At 43.1% G+C, this 23,069-nt stretch overlaps 1 long non-coding RNA gene across 7 annotated transcripts in view; it reads right to left on the bottom strand.

The window, feature by feature from the left end:
* The window catches only part of LOC106042989 (uncharacterized), a 119,662-nt gene that overhangs the window by 19,611 nt on the left and 76,982 nt on the right, over nucleotides 1-23,069 (bottom strand). For all 7 annotated transcript variants that reach the window (XR_010834722.1, XR_010834719.1, XR_010834721.1 and 4 more), the window contains 3 exons: nucleotides 20,585-20,815; nucleotides 14,142-14,318; nucleotides 12,059-12,900 (listed from right to left, as the gene is read on the bottom strand). This is a non-coding gene — a long non-coding RNA (uncharacterized lncRNA). The remainder of the gene's footprint in view (nucleotides 1-12,058; nucleotides 12,901-14,141; nucleotides 14,319-20,584; nucleotides 20,816-23,069) is intronic.

Genomic DNA, 23,069 nt, shown 5'->3' with positions numbered 1-23,069 from the left:
GGGAGGGGAAGCTTGGTGGGTTTTTTTTAAAGCATTTTCTTATAGCAAAAAGAGGAAGACATGCAAACTATGCTTCTCCATGCCAGGAGAAGAATCTAGAGCCACATCGGAGCTCCACATTTCAGGTCAGAAATACACTCTGGCCTTTGGAAAGAGCAGAGCAAAGCCCTCTTGTCCCCTCCACCATCAGCCCTGGCCACATCCCAGTAGGCAGCTCTGAGTTTCAGCAGCAGCTGGAGAGGAGATGTCTCTCTGGAGCAACAGCTCTAAAACCCAGATGAACATGGGCTAACTGAAGCAAAAACCATCTAAAGCCATGGGAAGCCTGTTTTGTCTATGTTCAGCACAAAAAGCACAGCTAGCCATGTTGTACTTGTTCAGTTTGTGTTGCATTAATTCAAAGTTTTTGCCCAAATCTCAGCCTGGTGAGCTCAGGTCCACCTTTTTGCACAGCCATCCTCACTAAACAGCTGCCAGTCACCATCCCAGCATCTCAGCCCAAACACCATTGATAAATATCCTCGCATTAACAAAAATAAGGGTATATGATGCTTGCATGAACCAGCAAGGGGAATCAGAGGGTGGGAAGAAAGCTGAAGTCAGAATTCCTTAACATTTCAGCATGAAAAGTTCTAGCAAAGTTGTATCCATAATTAAAAGGGTTTCTCTGTGAAAAGGCTCAGTCCCACACATCTGTGCCTCAGGGACTACAGAAACCGTTCTAGCCCCTAGAAAAACTGCTTTGAATAATCAGCTCTTGCCCATAGTCCTTCACTACAATTCAAAATAAAGTTTCTTACAGTGACCTGCCCTCTCTCTTCCCATGATTTGCTCTAGAACTTGTTTCCACTTATTTAATCTTCCTTCTAGGCACAGCTTCTGTGCCCTTGCTCAGAGAGCACTGCATACAGGGATGCAGAGTGCCTCTCCAATTTTACTCACAGGCTACCTTGGATTGTTTTTATCTCCTAACCAAAAAAATGCAGTGAGCTGGGTCAAAATCCTATAGAACATACTGGCACAAAGTGGTCTAATGAAAAGTTCAGCCAAACCAGAAATATATTTACTACATGAGGTAACTGATTTCAGATCACAGCATACCATGGCTAAGGGTACTGCTGAACTAATGACACAGTGACACCCAGCCATAAGCCACCAGTAAGTGCTAATTCTACTCAGGGAAGTTTATCATTATGATGTTAGCCATGGCAGAAATGCTTTTTAAAAAAAAATAAACTAAGAGACTATTAAGTGAAAGTCTTTTGCACTAAAAGCTTTACAGCTCAATAAAACTAATGATAAATTAAAGCTGACCATGTAAATAAACAATATGTGGGTTGGTCTGATTTTGCACTTTACTGAAAGTGATGATTAGTCAATTCAAAGTCTACAGAAATATTTATTGTTAGAACTAATATTTACAATTAGAGCTTTCTCCCCCTCAAACACTCTTTTGTGAAGAATACTTTTTCAACCTGAGCTGAAAGCTTGTGTTCTGATCATGAATTTTGATGAGATGAAATGCCAAAATAAAAAGGGTTAAGAGAATTGCCTTTATTTTGCACAAGAAATCTCCTTTACTCTTTGGTCTGCTACCTTTCTATGTGAGAGAAAGAAAAAGTGAGGAAGGTACAGACGTGTGTTCAGGTTGCACTTTATTAAAAGCATAGTAATATAAATCATTTGCTGTATTTGGAAGTGTTTCTTGAAAGCACAATGCATTTCAATTTTATTTTCCAAAATATAGGTACTCAGAAGTTACTATAAATTAATATAATTATTCAATAGAGGAAAACATTACATGAAAACAAACTCAATAATCCATGATATTAACAAGGTCACTTAAAGTCAATGTATTATTAGATGTGTTAATTACATACAGTAACACAAGGACTAGATAAAAGCTATAGAAGAACAGGGCAGATACATTCAGAAAGTTTCAACACCGATACTATTTCATATGCATTAGTAATCGGCTACAGAGGTACATTTAATGGAAATAGCTGTTTGACGATTTCCAGGAATTCTTATGCCTGGAAATCCAGGACTCGCTTGAGGAGTTTCAAGTCCTTTGTTGACCACCAGGTAGACCCCATGCTTACCAAAGGTGGCTTTTGAAGGAGATTGATGGAAGTGTCGTGACTGCAGGTGCACAACAGCCACTCTCCCTTCCTTCAGGGACCAGTCTCCTTTCCCACTCACTGCACATACATCTGCCTTTTTCTTCGGGCACAGCTACACGTTATGGGGACATAAAATCCTCTTCTCCACTCCTTGCTCAACCACCCACATCTGGGCGGTTTGCTTCTCCTGCTGGTGTGACTGCCCCCAGGCTGTCCCTCTGCATTGTGACATCTGTCCATCGTTCTGTGCCTGATGCTGCCCTGGGTGACCTCAATCCCATCCCATCCCACACAGGTGCCTTTCGGCAGACTTGTTAGGGACACCGCCATGGCCAGGACAGCTCTCCTCACCACAGGGGGGTATTTCAGACAGACCACAGCCATGTGTGGGTAGCCCTGAAGTCGCTCTGCAGAAGACTTCTCACTAGAGAAGCTGAAGTCATATGCAGAAGACAGCTCTCAGGTCTGTAGTATATACACACATCCGTTCCCTCCTGTGTTGAGGAAAGGCTGGACACTCCACACTCATTCCGTAGAGCATCCCTCACTGAACACCTTCACCAGCAATTCAGCACCTCGGGAAAATGTCACTATTTAGTGTGAGTCTCATGAGTCGCAGATCAGTGAGAACCTCCCCAGTGCCCCTGCTGCTTCGCTCCTCCGTGCCCAGCAAGGAGGAGCCAGTGCTGCTCCTGATCTGCTCCCACACCCCTTTTTCCATTGAATTTATGGATGCTGGGAAAAAATCTCTTTACTGTGCAGTCTTACAGTTGGCCTGGTTGAAAGTATCATTTTCATCATAAGAAGCTTGAAAAAAGTGATGGCTTTTTGTCAGGAGTAATTCTTAATCAAGGCTTCTGTGACACGGCTGGTGATGCAGGTGTGGGGCAGAATCGGGACCACAGTCCTTAAGGATTTCACTAGGATTAATATTCAACTAAAAAGTTAAAAGTAGATTACATTTTAGCAGGAGTAAAGTTTGGAGACTCAGTAAGTGCAGGTGGAAATTCAATACAAGCCAGGGAGAGAAAGGACACAGGAAATAGGTGTTCAAAGATAAATTAATGTATGCCCAAGGGTTACGCGCAACACCTCACAGTAATTGCATGGGGAATGTTCAAGTTGTTTTTTGTATTTTATTTTTAAAGCCAGTGTGAAGGAACAGAAGTGTAAAAGTAATCAACAATGAGGGAAAAGAGGCAGACACGAGTTATAACACATCAAATACTGAGCACGGTTGGAACAATTGCATAATGAAGTTGAGAGCATAAAAAGTGATAAGAAAAGCAACAGAAGCAAATGAAAGGAAACCTTACAGGGAGGTAAGATAAAATTAGAACAGCTCTTGGGGACAGTGCAGAAACAAGGGGCTGGAAGAGCAGACCAGGTACCTGCCAGAGCTAAGTAAGGGCAAGATGCTATGCAAAGGAATGACCATGATTGAGACTGACTTACTGCTTTGTGTTTTGGAAAGTACCTAAGATTTAAATCTTCTCACAGGAGAAGACAGTGCAGAAAAGGTACCACGTTTCCTGCACTGCTGGTAATTAATATCCTAAGGAACCATCCAGGCAGCATGACGGCTGCTGGGCAGATGCCTGCAATGAGCTCATCTACTCTTGGGTAAATGTATCAGACAAACATCCCAAGGTCATCAAGCCAAGGTCTCCCAGCCTCCGTGTGCTCAGGCAGCCGTAACCATCCAGTGGGCACAAACAGGGCTGCTGGAACCAGGGCGTCCTACACCAAGACAGAAGGTGTCCTCAGAAAGCCCTAACAGAACAGGCTCCAAAGCAACAGCCACTAGAGATATTGTGGGTTAGCCGCCTCAGAAGGTTGCAACCAGGCTGCCCTGCTGGTCTGTGGTGGCACTGGGAGTCAGGCACTCCCTGGTGGTTTTTGTTATGCACTGGAATCACTTGACCACTGGTCAGCTCTCACTGGGAGGCCAAGCACTTGCCTTCAGAATAGTAAAATTCAAAGAACCACAAAGAAAAGGATGAAAATTCAAAAATCTATTCCCAAACCTTGGATCTCCAAATCATTAACTTGATTAGAAAGGCATGCACGATCCTAACAACAAGAAAGTTGACATTTTACCTTGAAGTCACTAGAGTTCCTCTGACAAAAGAGCCCAAAACTCAAGGACCAATGCACATGACCTTATAGGTCCTGTTTCCCACATCCCAGAGGACACCATGCACATAATTAGCTGCAGTACAGACACCAGCCATGGTTTTTCCCCCTTGGACCTTGCATGATGAAGCACTCTGCTGCCGGAGCCCACGTGGAGGCTCACTGAGAAAGCAGGCAAGCTCGCACACATGCTGCCCCAGCCCAGCAAGGGACACCTCTGCTTCTGCCCCACAAAGGTAACCCCCATCACCTGGTGCCTACGCTCAGCTGCACCCCAACCACAGCAGTGTTTTACCTTGTTTTCTTTCTAATAACTGCTCTGGAAACATGCTAGCCAGTGCCAGGCTTTACCTGGAGGGACAGATGCTCAGCAAGCTCCAGGGGTTACTCCCAGGTACAATACCTGCTCTGCTGCTTCCCCAGCACAAGACAGCTTGGACACAGCAGTATGGTTACAACCAGACTTCTTTTCCATCTCTGCCCATGAAGAATAAACATTCACCACACAAGCTTGTTGCTGTTAGACATGTAGGACAGCAAAATCATTAACATTTGTTTAAGGTGCCTCAGTTATACTTTAACCTCGCTCTTTTTTTTTTTTAAAAAAAAATGAAACATCCTTATTTTGGTATGTCTCAGTTTTACAAGTATTTCGAGAGTACTTCAGTGGCTAAGAACCACCATAAAGTGGTGACATATCTCTTGCCATACGAATCTTTCTGAAGTTGGAAAGACTGCAGATATTTTACCATATATACAGCTTGCTTTTTATTTTTCATAACTGCCACATCTGACAGCTCTGCAACTTCCCTTCTGCCGCCACTAGAGGGAGAAGCCTATTCCTAGGATCTCATGGCTCCTAGGCTATTTTTGGAATAGATTCAGAAATATTTGTTATATGGAAAAACGTTTGTCCCTGTGTGATAAGCATGGATAACACAATAAAGCGCCTCTAAAAATAGAGTGGAATAAACATTTCACCCCCTTCCCTCAAATAAACTCAAATTACAACCCTCAAACCTTGCAAATTTAAACACTGCTGCAATTGTTCCTCTTTGCTGGTGATACAAATCCTGCTACTGTGTTTACTCCCATTGCATCCAGGGCAGGGAAGGCAAAACAGGAAGGAAGAATACTGGGTTTCTATCAATATAGGAACAAAGGGTGTTTTCTAGTGGGTTAGACTAATTCTGATTTTAAGAAAATCTGCTAGCTGTATGGAAAACTGGAAATCCTTTCTTGACTGAATAATCCTAAAGTAACATTTAAATAAACCAAAAATTCTGAAATTCTGGATTGGCATGCTCCCTTCATTTTCTCATTCTAACACAACTGAAAGACATTGATGAATACTTCCTATATTTATTATACTCGAACTAGTAATGGATGAATTTGGTAAGTATTTATAGCAGTGACAAAGTCATTCCACTGGTATAGAAATTTTCTTCATAAAACATTTGCAACCACTGGTACTGAAGCTGCATCCAGTGAAATCCACCCTCCCCTGCCTATGCACAAAGTCTCAGCCACGCTGAGTAACCATTGAATGAGTTTCCAAATACGAGCAGCAGTGAGCAACCAGACCTGGCGTCATGATACAGAACAAGACAGTCTTAGATGAAAAAGAGCCACTTTCCCAGGCAAGAAGGCAGTTCGTAGACTCTAGCCATGACCACATTCTTTCTGGGATACTCATTGCCCTTTCTCCCTGCAAAGAGGAACAGCACCACTGACCATTAAGTTCATGCAGAATGAAACTTGGAGTACCTTAGACATAGCTGAACTGCAGATGCAAGCAGTACCACATTCCTAGAGAAAAAAATCATATCCCAAAACATGTTCCCCCACCATTCAGCCTACAACCTGCCTCTCCTTGCCACGTGTTAAAATAGGTGAGCCTTGTTATTCTAACTGCCATACAAATTAAAAAAAATAATCTGAGCAAGCTAACCAAAGACTTCCAGCTGCAAAGGCTGGAACTGAAGCATGCAGAGGGGAAGCACATCCCATTCCCCCCACCATCAGCTGCACACCTGGGGAGCCAAAGCATCAAGTAAAACAAGCTTTTCTTCTCCCACTGCTTTACTTGGTGCTTTTTCAGAGCAGCTGCAATACCTCCCTCACTGGATGTGAGGTCACTTTAGCACTGTTTCTGTAAAGAGGCTTGAAGATAAAATTGTTGTTAGAAGTTTCAGCTCATGACCCGTCATGTCTGCAGTATTTTTGTTGTTTTCATCGCTGTGAGGATGGTGTTTGATTTCTGGGTTTAAAAGCTGCAGTTATCTTTGTTCCAGCCAAGTGATTTTCTTCTCCTGCAATGATTTCATATCAGAGAGCTTAGGACAACATTCCAGATTTTCCCCTTTTGTGTTGATGTGCATATATACAAGCACATATATCATATGAAAGTTTACTGTGGAATGTCTTTTCTGAAAGGATTTCTACCAGCCTTGCAAAGTAACAGCATATGAAGCACGTATGCCACTCAAACATTTCCTTTAAATGCAAAGTTTTGTCAAAATCTGTTCTGAAACAACTCCACAACATGTACTTCATATAACCCTGAATTGCAGGTTAGGCTACATTTTAAGTATGTAATATTAAGTGAGATCATAACAGCTAAATCACCGCGTTGTCACTCCAACACTAACCCAGGTTGGCAGAGCTCACGCTCAGTGATGTCACCAGCTCTACCTTGCTGCAGTTGTGAGCAGAGCCCAGCTCGCATAAATTAGTTTTGATCAGTGCAAAGTATTAACATCTTTTATTTTTAGCTTGGATCACACTTCAGATTATCAGTTGCTTCTTCGTGTTTTAAAAATTCGTATCAGGGATTTAAGTGGCAGGTTAAAACGTACTGCAGTGACAAACAGCAGAAGCATGGCCAGCACAGGGAAAGACGAAGGGATGGAGACAAAGCGCCATCCACCTTGCAGGTCAGAAAAGACTACCGAAGCCTCACCCTGAAATAGCAAGGACAGATGTAGGATAGATTTCACCATCCCTCCACACATTAAATGCAGTCCTACTTCGCATCAGCTCCCACTGAAATAAATAACTCAAGATCTATGCAACATAAATAACAGCAGAACAGTTTAAAAAAAAATCTGTCTTCTAAAAATAGCTTCCTCTGGCTAAATTGTTCCTTTACGGCTTTCCTTGGGAAAGCAGTGATGAACAGCATACTGATTGGGAATCACTAACAGGCTGCATCAGGAACATAATTGGGAAACATTTCTCCCAGAGCCTCCCGCTTTTTGGAAGGGGAGGTGGTTTCTGCCTCCTTTTTCAGGGCTGGGGCAGTGACTGCCCCCTCCATGCTCCTCTTCATCCATTCAGGTCTCAAAGCCTTCTCTACCTGACACTCACCTCTGCCCAAAGCTCTGCTCACAGGCTGGCTGAGCTTTGTAGCCCCATGGGAAACCCAGCACACCCCCAGCACTTGCTCTGGCCTTGCAGTGGACTGCTGATGGGACCCAGAGATAGCCATAAGGACAAGACTGGCTAGTTGGGTATGGTCCTTCACTGGGTCATCTCTCAGCTCTGTACTGAGAACTGTGGTCACAAATGCAGTGGTTACATCACAACCAGGACTATGCTGAGGAGCAGCCATCCTCACCCTGCTCTGTCTCCAGAGCAAGGCTGTGTGGATGAAGTGAAGGTCTCCTGACACTATCAGAGTCAGCCACTATAGGATTTACACCACTGTTCTGAGACCTTTCCATGGTTTGCCCCCAAAGGAGATACATGCAAGTCAGTTTACCTCTTAAAGACTAATTGAAATCTGATTCAAACTGATTCAAAAGGCATTTGGATGGAGACCACGCTGTCCTCCTCTGCCATGGAGATTTGCTATGCCATTGGCACTTCAGAGAGATGCTGCAAGGGCATGGAAGGTTTGCTTTTCCTGAACACCTCCAGAGAAAGAGCTTGGGCAACCAGAAAACATTGCAGTGTGGGACAATAGGTTGTTCTGAATTCCCTGAAGCATACTGATAAGGAAAAAAGCATCTGCACTTGTGGTGCTTGAGCTATATAGGACATTAGAGGGGACTGACAGGAGTCAAATGCTGTGCTAAGCAAACGCTTATAGCCAAATAAATGGACAAAAGGTCAAATCAAAGACTATCCACATTCTAGGTTTATTTCAGGACCCCTTCTTCTATCACTGCTAGGGGAGCCACAGCCCTTTCAGAAACAAGCTGTTCCTGCTATTGCTGGCTTTGGACAAAAAGCATACTGCTGCTAACCTCTTACATAAAGTGAACAGACAAACAGCTGAATTGCTGACCCCTAATGGCCTTTTCCCTAGGATTTGTGGGTTTGCACAAAGAAGCCAACATTTTACATGCAGTCCTTGATGGAGCTTGGAATTGTGCAGCAAGACTGTTTGGAGTACACACTCTTAACCCAATTGTTTGTGTACAATGTTCCTCCGCACTGATGCCAAACACCGTAGGTCTCAGGGTTATTTTTTAAGCTGCTTGGTCACAGACAAGTTTGAAACCCTGCCTGTACCTCCACTGCCATCAACACTGTTACAAGTAAAAGCCCGCAGTCAGGGAAGCCCCTCTGTGATGATCCATCCTCCTTTTTTCAGCTGAGCACCTGAGCCCTGCAGATCTGAGCACCCCCGCTATTACATGCTTGGCTGTGAGTGTGCAAGTTCACTGAATGCTTCTTGCATTTGCAGTCAGAAGTGCACCAGGTTTATTCTATTAGTGGGAGGTCTTCAGCGAGATCAGTCAACTACTCAGCCTGAGTTTTGAACAATTCTCTTCATCATTACTTACAAATTGATCAAGTGATTACTACAGGTTTTTAATTGACATCTGTTAATTTTTGTAGATTTTTGTTAATTGGCAACAGATCTAAAAAATAGGTAAGTACCATTTTCCTTTGTGAATGGAGCCCACTTGCATAACATGCCTGCAGCAAAGCAGCACATTTGCACTGAAGCACAGGCTACGCTGAGTTACTCTGCTGCAGCAAACCTCCTCTGCTCCAACCCCGCCGGCTCCGGCAGCCTGCCCCCACAAGGTCCGTACAGTCTACTCAGAGATGATGGTGGAAGTACACACTGCAGCAGAGTGTTTCACAGGCCACAAGCTACCTGTTCCAATGCAGTGAACGTTTTCAAGCATCCCTAAATCATCAAACCTCGCACCTCAGAGAATGAGAATGTGCAAGCAATCCAGCAGTCACACTGGTATATTTACACAAACATGAAACAAGCTAAGGATGAAAGCACGAAGCACTACAATGCTCCAATTCAACAATAACAAAACAGCATTCAGGCATAACAGCAGGCACAAAAATCACCATTGTATGTTTGGTTTCCAATCGTTCTGGCTCTGAGCTACGAAGAACAGCAGTACGTGTTATTCCATACTCTCCAACTACGCTAAATCCCACCTTTGCGTTTTTGTTTTAAATCAGAGACATACTAATTGTTGTGAATGCACAAAGTATTACCTGGGATAACACTTCAAATGCAAATTAAGGGCTCTGTAAAATTATTGTAACACAAGAGTACCATGGTTTATTAACAGCAGATTTGCAAGGTTAATTTTCAATTATGTATTTCTTATTAGTTTCCTAGCTGTCTTGCTATTATTAAATTTAAAGAGGAAGATACTTTCAATGTGTCCAGCTTCTGTGGCATTATTACTGATAATTATTCCTATTTTCCAATTTGTGTTACTCTCATGTCTTGCAAAATTTGTAATTAATGAGCAAATAATTATAGCAGCACTTACTAGAGCTGCTTTAGTTAAAGCTGTGTCAGCTTTTGCATTAGGATCCCCATTTTTCAAGGGTTTATAACTCAAGCATAAAAATTCACTCTGGGCAGAGTCTTGTCATAAGAGCTGTCTGCTGAGCATGATTTTTTGGTTTTAAATGTTTCTAAGCAGCATTATCTGGCTCCTTCGAATACACACATTCAAAAAAAATCTTAAACTTTCAAGGGTATAAGTTCACAGCTCTCCATTTTTCTATGATCCAATGTCTCCAAAAAAAATATATATTTTTAAGGTGATCAAAACCAGGTTTTTAAATACCTGATGGTCATTGGCCTCACAAAACAGAGGCAGAAGAGAGCTTGACATTCAGGGATGTTTATGCTGATCCCAACCAGCTAGGCATTCATGCACATACTCAATTAAGGCACATGAGTGGTCCTTAGGAGTCAACAGGGCTGTCCATGCTCTCAAAGATGCACGTGCATTCACCACCCTGATTCAGCAAAAACAAAGCACTGCTTTTGATGAAAGTTTTAGGCTATTCCTATTCACTGCAAACCGTTGCCCCCACACTTTGGAAAACTGAGCATCACAGGGTTCAGTTCTTAAGACTCTGAGAGCCCAGTCTCCCTTAAATCCCACGTGGCTTGCTATCCACAAGACACTGCAAGCTCCCATTCATCACTGCCTGGCTTTCTGCACACCTCCTCCTGCAAAGTGTTGGAGCAATCACCCAGCTCCTGGGCTCTGGGAAGCTCCTTTTGGAGCAGTTTGACCTGAATACCAGCTTTAGTTAAAGCAACACCACACTATAATTCAGCAAACAGGGAATAGCAACAAGTCAGCAGTGCATGCGTATCAGAATTATTTAAACTCCGGAGAGCAGTGTGGATTAAGATGCTTCCAGCAGGAAGAAAAAAAAAATTATTATGAAATGCAGCCAAAGACAAGACAAAAACAGAATGATGAGACCTACCTGTATCAGTAACAGCAGGTCATGGAAAGTAGCACTGGTCTCCTTGCAAATTCAGACAAGCTAGCCCTTAACCTTCCTCAACAAAAAAGCAGGCTATGCCCTCAGAGTACCTTTTATTCACTTCCCTTTAACTAGTGTCAGCTGAGGCTCCTCATGCCCTTGTTCTGTATAATTATCTGCTCATGGGTGAGTTAACTGCTGCTGAGGGGAGCTCATCTCTTACTCCATGGGGCAGCCTTGCAGCAGGGTGCTGGGGCAGCATGGGGCAGGTGCTCTTCTTCTTCCCCAGGTGTGCAGGGGAGCCTTTGGCCACGCTGACCAAGGGGATGTGACTACTCGTTCTTCTTGGGGCCCCTCTCATGACTGTTCTTTATAAGCCCATGCAACCATTAGGATATCCACCAGTAATTTGCTGATATCTTTATTTCTGTAAAGCATGCATGCAAAGCATGGCCCAACTATGATATTTTTATTCAATAATAAAACCTTGCTCTATAAACCAACTGTACCTCCTATTAGGTGCCTGTCTATCTTTTAGGTAAATATTTTCTCTTCCTAACCTAGTGTCATGAGCTTCCCCAGTTAAGATTAGTTTGCTAAATCTAGTCAGAGGAATCTATATGCGCTGATATTCCCTAGTTGCTGATGGCCTCACATTTTGACTGTAACCATGGTGCTGCTGGATTTATCATGGCTGCATGGCACAATGTGTATCTCATTATTCTTTCCTGGCAGCTTTGTATAGCTTTTATTTAGCTGTAAAAATAATTTACATTTCTTGAGCATCTGAATTAAAGATAAAATAGAACTATGACATCGAGGGCTGGAGATTTTATGCAAATTTATTTATAAAAATAAATCACATTTAGAATACAAAATTACACAAATGTCTTCTACAAATCACCCATCTCTTTAAAAAAGTTAAATCTTTCTTTTTTTAAGAACGATGCCTTAGCACATTATCTATAGAGTTGCGATGTGAACGGAAATGCAGTAGAAAATCCAAAGTGAAATTCGGGTAGTCTGAGCTACAGCGGTTTTGTTACAAGGAATTTTTTTTTTGCTTCTGTATCACTGACCTGAAATTGCTGCAGGTCACCAGCCTGTGGCACCCTCCATCAGCTGCTCCCGGCCTGGGATGAAATTCTGGCTCCACTAAAGTCAACGGCAAGCTCTGTGTTGACGTTACTGGGTCCATGATGTTCAGCTACAGGAGGTGAACAGCAACGCCATGCGTGCATCTCACAGTGACCACGTACCCATGTCATAAACACAGCCCAAGCGCATGGACTCTTTGGCACCTGATCTAAAAGCCACATTATTCAAATGTTCTGATATAATATTTCTGGGAAAAAACAGCAACTTACGTCTAATTCAATACACCCAAATCCAGGTATTTTTTATTGTCTTTTGGGATTTTGGAATGGTATAGAATATATTTTAATAGCGGTTTGCAACTGATGGCAGTTTTCCTGACTACGAAGCTACTATAAGCATGGAATTGAACAGTAGTTATTTTGATATCATAATGGTCATAGATTTTGAATACAAATATTTCTTCATGAATTTTCTTTTAATGTTTAACTTTTGGCACCTTCTTTCTGCTCTAGACCCAGGCCTTCCCTTTTAACCCCTTCTGCTGCTTCGTTATTTTAACATTTTTCCTCTTACCCAAGATCTCTGCTTTATATTCATGAAAAAACCACACAATAGTTGTTTTCTTGACTTTCCAATGAAAGAATCAATATGTGGTGTAAGCTTTGATCAACACTTTTATTATGAGATCTCTTTTACATGGTGGCAGCAGTATCCAAACCATATCAGAAATCTCTACGCTCCCATCCCTCTGCCACGCTGAATTCTTCATTGAATTCTTCACTCCCCACTGCACTTCGTGCAAAAAAGTTAGGAGAATTGTTTCCTAAAGAAAAACAAAAGTATACAAATGTTAAACGGCAGTAGACATACAACAAATCCCATACACTTCCATTATATAGAGGCATAGACGGGACAGCCCCATTGCCATCATGGGGCTGGCGGCAGGCACATCAGTACCTTCCCGCCTGCTTTCCTGTTCGCCCCATCTAGGAGCAGGCGCCAAGGCATGGCTGCTGATTTGGTGACCCTGCTCTCCCGTGCCTGTCACAGCGCAGACACTCACAGGAGTCCCCTTGCAGGGAACAAATGCTGCGTGCAGTGGCTCTGCTGAAGGCCGAGTGCTGCAGGCGATGCCGTGCTCCTCCTTCAGCTCTGCTTCCACGTGGAGGCCAAATACAGCTCTCGAATCAAAAGCGACACAGAAAATGACCTCCCCTTTAGTCAGAAAGCAGCTCTGCAGGGTGTTCGCTATGCTGAACCTATGTAATCCACACCACCCAAATTTCTGAGCCTCCACCCGTCATACTAGCTATAAAAGCATCTGCACTGTATTTTGAGAAGTCTTGCAGAGCACTTGCAGACAAAGTCAGCTATCCTCTCAGAAATACTAGAATGGTTATTTAAGTATTTCATGCTAATTGTCTAGCTGTTGTGCAGCTTGACTTTCCCAATCGTTATGTACCCGTGTGAAGTCCAGTCATCTTACGAGGAATTTGGATGCTGTGCTCCCCAGCAGAAGACCCGTGGGGTCTTCTCATGGTTAGAGCAAGATGTTGGTTCCACTACAACTTATAAGGACTTGGTAAGACTGAATAACTCAGCTCACTCCATGACTGTCACCACACATGCTATTCTTATAGAGGCATCTTTAGTGGCTTGTAAAAAATCGTATCTCATTAGCAGAGTCAGTGATAGATTTGGGAGCACAAGGAATACAGGCTCAGGTAGATTTTTCCTCTCAAATTATGACAAACATCAGATATTTTAAAACTACTGTTTTGAACTTCACCTTCTGAGAAAACATACAGAACTGCACAGGGAAGAAACTCCAAGATTACGGTAGAAAAGATGCACAAAATAACCCTCTGGAATTTACCAGGTTGGAAACTTTCTGTGGGTGTTTTTAACAGCCCCATGAAATTCTTTAAAGGAAAGATAATTCTCAAGTCCCACGGAACAACACAAAACACAAGTAGAATGGGTATTCCTTCCAATATATCCTGCCGGATGAACAGCGAGGGGAACTCCTCATTCTCTACATTTAGTTTATCACCTGCACAGTACCTTTCCTAGTCGGTTCTTGTTTCATCAGCATACGCAGAAGTATTGGGGGCAGAATTTAGTTGTTCTCCCCAACAGCCCATCAGTCTTGACATTGGCAGGGCAGCATGGTCAGTGCAAAGGGCAGGAGGGCGATGGCTCTTGATGTTCAGCTTCACTCCCTGGTTGGGGATGGACCAACTGAACTCATCAGGGCATGCGTACCATGGAGAAAAAATGAAGAAAAAAAAAAGGGGGGAAGAAAAGGAAGATGTATGAATAAGAAATGTCATAATTAAGAAGAGCCAAGTTAACTGGAGACTGGTTTAACGAATATAGAGCAGTTTTACATCTCAGGAGGGAGTAATACTGCGACAACCTCAGACAGGGCCCGAGGCCCCAGCCAGCACGGAGTTTATGCGCTCAACTCCCACTGCAGACAATTGGATTTAAGCACATGTTTAAGTACAGGGCTGAGCAGGGACGGTTTGCGAGATCTCTATAAAAGCCCAACCTTCCATTCTCCCAAACCATATGGGTTTGACTTCCCATATGGAGTGACAAAATAAAAATATATTCTAAAAATAGCTTTCAAAAATGCACTGGCTGAAGGCTGCTTCCTGTGCTACAATTTGATTAGCCTTGTGTTTTATTTCTTCAGCAGTGATTTCAATTTATCTCTGATTTGGAGCATGAAAAGCTGCTTTTATAGTTGTAAGCAGAGGAGAAAAAGGCATCCGGAAAGCAAATATAGAGAGCTCTTCTGGCTTTATAGGAGCCGCAGGAACAAGCAAAATGATTTTAGAGCAGCAAAAAAACAAAGTGATGGTGGGAGATGATCTATCTTTGCAGCCTGTATTTAACTTCCCTGTCAGCCTCTCCGCCAGCGTGGAACATTACACATTCCGTGCAGCTACAAACTAACCCGAGGGAGCCAAAAGTTGTCAGGGAAGAAATCCCCTGGGTGGCAGGGAGCAGTGCCAGCACCGCCTGGCAGCTCCTCCTGGCCACCGCGCCCTCCGCGCTCCTTGGTGGCATCTGATGCAAAGAAGCTGGCAACGCGGGGGGAAAGTTGCTAAAGGTGTAAGTGTTCCCATTTGGGTTCTGCTGTAACGTGTCTTCTTAAAAATCATACCCATTAAAAACAAGAAAGATCTGGAAATGTGAAGTTCTTTGCCAAAAAGCGCAGTTCATTTAGAGTGGCATCTAAAACCTGAAACCGCTGCCTTTAGAGAAGGCGGACAGAGGGCAGCCCAGCCTTGCTAGGAGCCTCTTACCATCCAGTTCTTACCCAAAGATTCGAAATACAAGTTTCTCAGCTGGGCTTAACAGGAGCCATATTCTCCCCCTCGGTGTGGGAGGACAGCTGGGGATGGGCACCATGGCACAAAGAGGTGACATCCAGCTGGCATCCCCCAGCCGGGGCCAGACCTTGGTGAGATGAAGAGCTGGTGAGGCCGGATGGGGTTTTCTTATCTTTGCTTTGAGAGTGGTTCAGCGAGGTGCAGCAAGATGCTGATGGCCGGGAAATTCATGCCCGGGGCTGCTCCAGTGGAAATGTTTGTGCAGACGACAGTCATTTGTTATTCTTTATTACTCTGCGCCACACAGGTATGCCCAAATGAAACCCATCCTTGCTGCTTCTGAGAAGATGGCCACACACTATTATTTCAAGGCAAGGTAACTGCTCTGGATAGAGGCATCCATTTCTCCTCAGTTGTGTCTTTTGCCAAAATAAGTAGACATATAGATAGACAGAAGACATTAAAAATAATCACAGCCAACTTTCAGGGAAGTCAGGAAATCATTAGGTCTTGTTTTTCCAGCATTTCAGTTTTCCCACACTCGTGAGCTTGCTTGTTTTTATGCAAATAATAACTGTGGGTTTTCTCTGGGCTGCCGATGCTGCTTTAATAATGCACTGAGAGAGGTTTATGTCCTGTCTGGCCTAATACTTGTTGCTAAAACTGATGGCGAGGACCTCCACTCCGGGCACCGGCCAGGCTCTCAGGCTGCATCCTCTTCCTCCTCCTCGTCCCTCCCTGGGTGCAGGTCCCAGCCGCAGCTCCGGGTGGCAGTCCCAGCATCAGCAGCTGTGGCAGTTCGAAATGAAGTCTTTTTTTTTTTTCCTCTCCACTTTATTAAAGCTTTAGGACTGCCTTTTTGCAATATGAGCAAAAGCTCCGCATTTACCTTTAAAAGAGACTTTTATAATATCTAAGATATATTAAAGCCCAAAGAAGGAAAATAAAAGAATAGCAAGAGTGGGAAGAAGCAGAGCTGTAAAGCCTTGGAAGAGAAAGGATTAGAAGACAGCTTTTCTCTAAAGATTTTATAGAGGAAAAAAAAAAAAAACACTTTGGAAACAATTATTTACAAGGTTCAAAGCATTTGACACCATTTGCTTTGGTATGATAAGGGGCAACAACAACATCCATAATCACAAGGAGTTAGCCAAACTACTTCTGTCAGCAAAACTAATCTTACAAAAAGTATATTTCTTCCAGGAAGAATACTTTGCTAGCTTAAAAATCATTTTTACATTGCTAATAAGTCGCTTAGCAGTAGATTTTAAGTGCCTCTTAAGTCAGGAATATGTTTAATGCCCTGAGCACAGCCAGCAGCCTCTTCTCGGGGAAAAACACTATTGAAGTCAATGAGAATTTTGCCTGAGGAGGTTCACTGCAGGTGTTTGGTTCTGTGTTTGTAACATGCATCATTATAGAAACTTTTAATAATTGTTATACAGTGCCAATCTTCAGAAACACAATACAAGCCTATTCTGACCTTTCTACCTTGCTTTGCATCTAGAAATGAGAGGGCATTTTCAGTGCTCCAGGACCAGAGAGTAGAAAAGAGTCTGTGGGCCTGACAGCCTGGATAAGGCACACTAACCTTAGAAATTTGTCCTCACTGACCCAAAAACTATTTGAAACATCCTAAACCTGGCACCTGCTGAGCCAGGTAAACCTTTAAAGGCAATGTAAGGTCAGAAGAATTTAACTTCAGTAAAAAAGCGATGGATGAAGAGGAAGGCGATCAAAGGCCCGAGGGGTCCCACTTCTCCAAGCCCTGCAGATGAAGCATGTTTCCAGAGGAGATGCTGAAAAACACGGCTGTGCTCTCTGCCATTGAACAAAAGGAGGGACTGCATCCAGACGGAAGAAACAGGAGTGGATATGGGAGATGGACGGAGAATTAAACCTTTTTCATGTCGCCAGAACAATCTGAACCTTGAACATTTTTCTGTGGCCCCCTCGTGAATAAATACAACGAGGTCAAAGATACCTGAAGGCAGTGACAAGCCTCGGGATCCCTTTGGCACCTCACCTGCACGGCGGAGAGCCAGCTGTCCCGCTGGGACGTGCGGCTGCGCGCTGTGGGCTGTGTGAACACCAGGCCAACGCGGCCTGGGAGGGGCAAGAAAGGACCCAAAGTGATTTTACAGCCAGCGAGAAGTACAGCTGGTAATGCCTGTATGGGACAAGAAGCTGTTTTCAGGGAGATTATTGCCAAGCATTACCAGCAGACCAAGCAGATGTGGATTTAGCAGAAAGAGGAGGGGAGGGGCAGAGGAGCCGTGGCTGGCCATCAGCACCCCCCGCACCGCCGCAGCTGAGGATGCACAGCCTTTTATCCTGCGTTTGGATCAAAGCCATGAGCCCTCCTGGGAGCAGGCTCTGCCTCTCACCGGAGGCAAACACGCTTGCTCTGTACCGCCTTCCACTGAAAGCATCAGAAACAGCTTGCCTGGGAAGGCTTCCTGGAAAGCAAGTGCAGTATCTTAATTCTAACGCATGCTAGCTTGTGCATAATAATAATAATAATAATAATAATAATAATAATAATGGAGGACCAGCTTCTAGACTTGGATGGTCTGCACAGCTCTCTGATTTGTGCGTAGGCAGGTACCAGAAGAACAGAGATTGGAGGTGTGGATGGCCAGTCTGGCTATTACAAGAACGTACCTGACAAAATTACAAACCTAAATCCTGCACCTAGAACAGAGGCTAAAACAGTTCTTTAAATCAAGTTACCATTTTAATTCCTCGCTTTCCTCTTTTTTTTTTTTTTTTTTTTTGCAAAGGCTTTGTGGCAACTCATGTCAAAGAGCTAAGTAAATATTTTCTTGCACTGTGTAGAAGATGATGTCAGACAGTGATGGAAGTGAAATACTGACTTTGTACAACTGTTTGTACCTCAGCTAGAATTGACTCATTTTGTGAGATTATAGAAAATGCATTCTGTGATCATATATGCCCCTAGAGGCCTTGTGGAGGTGAGATTATGCATCTCACAGTGTTATTTTATCAGGAAAAAAAAAAAGAGACTAAGTAAATAAAAAATCTGCAGGATGTGACTTCATCATGCACTGTTGACATCTGCTTATATGATTTAAAGGATGTTACTATGAATATCATAGTTGCTAATGTAAATGATGAAGAAATCATAGGTCAATCATATAATAATAAATATTAGCATAGGTTTCCCAAGGCCAGAAATGGCTGAAATGGTAATTGGAAGTATGATTTTACTCTTGAATTATGTGATACTGAAAACACTTCGGTCGCTGCTGCTTTCCTGGAACTGCTCCATTAAAGCCAGACAGATCCCCTCTCCAATCTTTCTTATTCCAAGAAATAATGTCACCTCCTCGTATGGATTATTTTTCTTTCGCCCACCTCGCCCTGCACGCTGCATGGGGCTGCGATGTTAGAGGGGTGCGCGGAGCTGCCCGCCCTGGGGGTGCCCGGCACTGCTGGCACCTGGGGCTGGGGCAGGAGAAGGGGTGCACCTTGGCAAACCTCCTCACTGTGCTGCGGGCTGGGAGCACGCAGCTAACCTCGTACTCAGCAGCCAGCCACTTCCTGCTTAAACATCCAAATAAAGTGCTCTCAAAGTGCATTAATGCGATAACCGCTATATTAAATTTGATGAAAGGCTGGTCCAAACAATATGCTTTAAATTGACAAACACCTGAAACTCATGGCACTATTTATGACACCGCTGAATTGCTCTGGACACGCAGAAGACACACAGGCACGCAAAAACCCTGTGGCTGCAGCACTAGCATAATTCATACAGGAGTTATCTGGCAACACCTTGTGCTGCAGAACATCACCCCAGCCAGCCTGACACCACAGAGTAGAGGCTTTCTTGGTTCTTAGCCCAAAGCCTAGGATAAAGCCAAAAGCTCGCTCTTAAGCTGGGAGGTGCTGGTTTGGAAGTAATGCTGCCTCGAGCCCTGGGGCCAGCCTGAGACCTTCCCTCTGCCGTGCAGCAGCTGGGGACCCCAGCAGACCCTGCCTTCCCCCATGGTTAACAAAAATTGGCTGCTCAGAGGGCGAGGAGGCTGAAAGTCACTTTAAAGCCCTACCTGTCACTTTTCACCTGCTTCCCCAGCATCCTGCAACCCTCCCTGCGTTTAAGGCTGCATGAATTTGTCCCAGAACAGCCTGAAAGTCAGAAGCTGCTACACGAAAATATTTTAAGTAATAGCAGTTGGTGGGCAATTACTGTATTACCTGGGGATTCCTGGGAACCACTGCATACAGTAGGATTTGGAAATGCTGCTAAATCATATTTTTACAGGGAAAAATAAAAACACAATACAACCCTGTAATGCTATCTGAATATTGCTGTGATGTTCTCCTTTAATGCTTGTAACTCCGTACTGACGGCAGCTCATGGCTGAGCAGTCATGTTCTATCTGTTGCCTAATCCCAAAACACTCCATACAAAGAAATCCGGATACTCCATGAGAATTTTTGAACTGTTACACAAAAGTCTAAAATTAGGTCATAAATTATATAATCTTGCAAGGAAACAAGAAATTTAATGACTATGCCAAACCAGAGATAAAAGCTGAGGAAGGAAATAGCATCTTCCTCATTAAATATTAAGGATAAGATCCTTCAAACATTTTCCAGTGATGAACTCTGTGGGAGTTTGGCATCTGTATTTGTGTGTATTCTATAGAATATGCTTATACATCATATACAAGTGCTAAATGTGATTTATGGAGCATCCACACAGGAAGTGTATTTATAATGCATAAATGTATTCCATCAAGACCAGAGAAGGTGATCAGTGACAGTTTCCTAAGAGGTTTAATCAGATACCGTGATGGCTTATTTCTAGTGTTGCTCCAAAAGGGTTTTTTAATTATAAGGGCGCTCAGAAGGAGCAGGTAGAGGCACTCCTTTTTCACACGTGGAGGCTGCAGCTATCGCAGACGTGGAGATCAGCTCGGTGCCTTCTCAGTGGGATTCAAGAAACGCCGTGCAAGAAGAAAGACCACCAGGTTCTAACAATGGGCTTGAAAATTCCCTGCAACACTTGAATCTCTCCCCCATCTGCTACAGTGCCGTGGTCTTTCTTCTAAGCTTATACAAGACGCATCTGATTCGATCTATTTAAAACAGTGTGGGGGTGAGATCTTGTGCATTTTCTGTTAAAAGTTGTACCTGATTCCCCTGGACTGGTGGCCCGTGTTGATGTCCTGAGTGCATTACTGAGATGGAATAAGAGCCTCTGGTGCACTACGCCAGATAGCACTCCCGTCCTTGCTGCCGTCAAAGCTCCTCTGATAACCATGTCCGTTTTTTCAAAGATTTGAGTCATTTGTGGATTGACTACATAATCCTTGCTCTGAAGCCTGGGAAAACTGCTGTTGATGCCCTCGGCAAATTCTTACCCTAAAAAAAAAAAAAAGCATGAAAAAGAGTACCAAGTAATTTCAATTCCATAAAATATATTAATGCATCACACAGGTATGTAAATGGGAAACTCCATAACTGTAATTTGCCCATTTAGAGCCTGATCTAAAGGCTATAAAAGTTAATTTGAAATCTTTTCATTGATTTTAATGGGCTTTAGATCGGGCCCATATTCTTCACTGCATATCATGTTTGTTTCAGTGCAAGAATGCATTTATCTAAAACATGAATTTTGTGGATTATAGCACATACAAATCCACTACTTATTGTCCAAAGGCAAACCCTGTGAAATTTATTGAGTTTGGTTACACACGTAAAATCTAAACCACAAAAGAAAGTCTCAAATACTGATTACACTTTTTAAAAGTGAGATAAAAAATGAGGAGGCCTTCTTTTCATTATATACTAATGCAATGTAAATGTATTTTAAGCATCATGAAATCCAAATGGAATTTCTCACAATTTCTCTTTTTTGACTGCAGTAGTTCAACAAAAAAATTACATGTAAATGATTCAAAACCTCTTGAAGAAACAGCATTTTTTTCTAATTTGAGCAGAAGAAAAAAATGTTTCAACCCAAGCTCAGCAAGGGATAACAGTATTGCAGTCACTGCATGGAGAATTTAGCCACTCATAATTCTAAACCCTTTTCAAACGCTTTATTGCTATAAGGTGGCTAATACCAGCCTCTACACAACAGGGCTCCCATAGCATTAACCATGAGAGATAGGCTTCCAGAAAGAAACTATAGCAAAGTAATTGTAAATCTCTAATGATGCATAAAACCGAGCTGAATTGGTCCTGAATTCTCAGCATAAAAGAAATGAACCATCAGAAGAACCAATTCTGGTGGCAGTATAACATACCCCAGTGTGGAAACTGTTTATGGTGTTTGCTGCAGTGGAAATATTCCTACTAATATGCAAGCAATACGAATTCATTAAAAATGCCCAAATGATGCAAGTTCTCACAATACTGTGTGTGACATTAAAAACAAATCATTAGCCAAAAGAAAACCTCATCTGTACCAAAGCAGTTCGCCATCTCCTTTCTCAGTTGCAGCCAGTATTTCTGGACTACGAATTCCATGGGTTCTGTGTGTTTTTAAACCAATACTGCAAGACTTTCGGTATGGTACTGTGCTTTGTGGCAGGAACTGCCTCGCACAGCTGGGCCAGCTGGGCTGGGGCCTCCAGAGCCATGGGCACGCGTTGGTGGGACAGGGCTGGCCCTGCTGGTGGGCCGCGGTAAACCCAAAGCCTCCCATCTTCCTCGTGGGTTTAGGCAACTCCCGCCGGATAAGTACCCAATAAAACATTTAAATCTGTAATTAATGATACCATTTCATTAATTAACGATGCAATCCACAAACTGTAACAATCGACCCAGCTCGTTCCCAAAACCTCAATGCACAAGCCTGGACCCTCACCCATTAATCCATCACTGTCCGGAGGCAACATGCTCCAGAAGCAGATCAGATTGATTATCTGGGAGACCAGAAATCACTTACTCGTGCACAAATCAGGCGCAGAACACGCAGAGGTTATGCACGTCTCCCTTAAAGCCCTACCCAGGAGCTTCAGCATGGCCATAAACACGACTCCTTTAGAGATGCGAAGCCAGCTTTACTTTTACATCTAAAAGATCTCAAGCTTTTTTCCAAATGCTGCCAAAAGGTATTGCATGGGATGATGCTTTTCTAGCGCCAGGGCATCTGTCCACTGAGAACTAGATTGACAAGGCTGAAACTGTTGTTTTTGTTTGTTTTATCATTTCACAACTCCAAGAGCCAGACATCTGAAAGCTAGGATACATCATCGCACTGTGTCAAAATCGGCGAATGCACAGATTTGAAATCTGCATACGTGGCAAAAATAGGGCGTATCTGAAATTAATTAAAATTTCTAGGCACTACCCAGAGAACAGTATTATCCATAATAAGCATGCATCAATGTATATCATATTTAGTGCATGCTTTTTAGTGAAGCTGCAGTTTTCAAGTCTCACATGTAGGACTCTAAGGCTTATGAAGGACTCTGAGGCTTAGCAACGACTTTTCATTAAAAAAAAAAAAAGCATTTCAAAGAATTATCTTATTAAAAATAAGAACCAAGTGTCAGTGATTTAAAGTCACATTGAAGAGGAATGAAATGCAAGTGACCCACTGGAGCTTTCTACAGTTGCAGTTGCAACTATATGCACCACATACTGCCTGTGCAGTATAAAAATACCA

This window comes from Anser cygnoides, chromosome 13 (genome assembly GCF_040182565.1).
Source record: "Anser cygnoides isolate HZ-2024a breed goose chromosome 13, Taihu_goose_T2T_genome, whole genome shotgun sequence".
NCBI lineage: Eukaryota > Metazoa > Chordata > Aves > Anseriformes > Anatidae > Anser > Anser cygnoides.
This window is presented reverse-complemented; position numbering and strand designations above follow the sequence as displayed.